This window comes from Arachis duranensis, chromosome 8, assembly GCF_000817695.3.
Source record: "Arachis duranensis cultivar V14167 chromosome 8, aradu.V14167.gnm2.J7QH, whole genome shotgun sequence".
Classification (NCBI taxonomy): Eukaryota; Viridiplantae; Streptophyta; class Magnoliopsida; order Fabales; family Fabaceae; genus Arachis; species Arachis duranensis.
The window spans coordinates 22,413,656-22,416,445 of NC_029779.3; the positions used below are offsets into that span (position 1 = coordinate 22,413,656).

Here is a 2,790-nt window from a genome sequence, read left to right on the forward strand (position 1 = left end):
GCCTTGGATGCCATAAATGGTTATGGAAAAACAAAAAGCAATGCTTTTACCACACCAAACTTAAAAGGTTTGCTCATCCTCGAGCAAAAGAAGAAAGAATAGAGGAGAAGAAGAAGAAAATGGAGGAGATGGAGGAGGTTGTGTGGTTCGGCCAAAAGGGGGAAGAAGTAGTGTTTAGGGTGTGTGAAAATGAAGGAGTGAAGATGGGTTTATATAGGGGTGAAGGGAGGGGTAGGGTTCGGCCATTATGGGTGGGTTTGGGAGGAAAAGTGGTTTGAATTTGAATGGTGAGGTAGGTGGGGTTTTATGAAGGATGGATGTGAGTGGTGAAGAGAAAGATGGGATTTGATAGGTGAAGGTTTTTTGGGGAAGAAGAGAGAGGGTGGTGGGGTAGGTGTGGATCCTGTGGGGTCCACAGATCCTGAGGTGTCAAGGAAAAGTCATCCCTGCACCAAATGGCATGCAAAAATGCGTTTTGAGCCAATTCTGGTGTTAAACGCTGGGCTGGTGCCCATTTCTGGCGTTTAACGCCAAGTGCTTGCCCATATCTGGCGTTTAACGCCAGTCTGGTGCCCCTTTCTGGCGTTAAACGCCCAGAATGGTGCCAGACTGGGCGTTAAAGTGAATTTTAATTAAAAATTGATAAAAATATACTAAAAACTAACTAAATCATACTAAAAACAATGCCAAAAAGCGTATAAATTATCCGCTCATCACCTCCCAACACCAAACTTAGAGTTTGAATGTGGGGGTTCAACACCAAACTTAGAGTTTGGTTGTGGCCTCCCAACACCAAACTTAGAGTTTGAATGTGGGGGTTCAACACCAAACTTAGAGTTTGGTTGTGGCCTCCCAACACCAAACTTAGAGTTTGACAGTGGGGGCTCTGTTTGACTCTGTTTTGAGAGAAGCTCATCATGCTTCCTCTCCATGGTGCCAGAGGGATATCCTTGAGCCTTAAACACAAAGGATTCTTCATTCACTTGAATGATCAATTCTCCTCTGTCCACATCAATCACAGCCTTTGCTGTGGCTAGGAAGGGTCTGCCAAGGATGATGGATTCATCCATGCACTTCCCAGTCTCTAGGACTATGAAATCAGTAGGGATGTAATGGTCTTCAACTTTTACCAGAACATTCTCTACAAGTCCATAGGCTTGTTTCTTTGAATTGTCTGCCATCTCTAGTGAGATTCTTGCAGCTTGTACCTCAGAGATCCCTAGCTTCTCCATTACAGAGAGAGGCATGAGGTTTACACTTGACCCTAGGTCACACAGAGCCTTCTTGAAGGTCATGGTGCCTATGGTACAAGGTATTGAAAACTTCCCAAAGTCTTGTCTCTTTTGAGGTAATTTCTGCCTAGACAAGTCATCCAGTTCCTTGGTGAGCAAAGGGGTTTCATCCTCCCAGGTCTCATTACCAAATAACTTGTCACTTAGCTCAAGTCTCATTACCAAATAACTTGTCATTTAGCTTCATGATTGCTCCAAGGTATTTAGCAACTTGCTCTTCACTGACATACTCATCCTCTTCAGAGGAAGAATACTCATCAGAGCTCATGAATGGCAGAAGTAAGTCTAATGGAATCTCTATGGTCTCGTTTTGAGCCTCAGATTCCCATGGTTCCTCATTGGGGAACTCAGTGGAGGCCAGTGCACGCCCATTGAGGTCTTCCTCAGTGGCGTTCACTGCCTCTTCATCCTCTTCAAGTTCGGCCATGTTGATGGCCTTGCACTCTCCTTTTGGATTCTCTTCTGTATTGCTTGGAAGAGTACTAGGAGGGAGTTCAGTAACTTTCTTACTCAGCTGTCCCACTTGTGCCTCCAGATTCCTAATGGAGGACCTTGTTTCAGTCATGAAACTTTGAGTGGTTTTGATTAGATCAGAGACCATGGTTGCTAATTCAGAGTGGCTCTGCTTAGAATTCTCTGTCTGTTGCTGAGAAGATGATGGAAAAGGCTTGCCATTGCTAAACCTGTTTCTTCCACCATTATTGTTCTTGAAACCTTGTTGAGGTCTCTCTTGATCCTTCCATGAGAAATTTGGATGATTTCTCCATGAAGAATTATAGGTGTTTCCATAGGGTTCTCCCATGTAATTCACCTCTTCCATTGAAGGGTTCTCAGGATCATAAGCTTCTTCTTCATATGAAGCATCCTTAGTACTGCCTGGTGCAGCTTGCATTCCAGACAGACTTTGAGAAATCAAATTGACTTGCTGAGTCAATATCTTATTCTGAGCCAGTATGGCATTCAGAGTATCAATCTCAAGAACTCCTTTCTTCTGACTTGTCCCATTGTTCACAGGATTCCTTTCAGAGGTATACATGAATTGGTTATTTGCAACCATTTCAATGAGCTCTTGAGCTTCTATAGGCGTCTTCTTCAGATGAAGAGATCCTCCAGCAGAGCTATCCAAAGACATCTTGGACAGTTCAGAGAGACCATCAAAGAAAATACCTATGATGCTCCATTCAGAAAGCATGTCAGAAGGACATTTTCTGATTAATTGTTTGTATCTTTCCCAAGCTTCATAGAGGGATTCACCTTCTTTCTGTCTGAAGGTTTGGATTTACACTCTAAGCTTACTCAATTTTTGAGGTGGAAAGAACTTTGCCAAGAAGGCATTGACTAGCTTTTCCCAAGAGTTCAGGGCTTAAGCTCAAAGTTGTTTGCTCCAATGGCAGGGATAGAGATGCTTCTCCCATAGAAGTCGGGAGTAGGTGCAGTAAAGTCACCCAGCACCTTCCTTGCATTGTTGGCATTGTTGTTGTTTTCGGCTGCCATGGTT

At 43.6% G+C, this 2,790-nt stretch overlaps 1 non-coding gene across 1 annotated transcript; it reads left to right on the top strand.

The window, feature by feature from the left end:
- The first annotated feature begins 2,478 nt into the window (after positions 1-2,478).
- On the top strand, positions 2,479-2,586 carry LOC127741335 (small nucleolar RNA R71). Its single transcript, XR_008002287.1, has one exon. It is a non-coding gene; the product is annotated as a small nucleolar RNA R71 (small nucleolar RNA).
- The last annotated feature ends 204 nt before the right edge of the window (positions 2,587-2,790 follow it).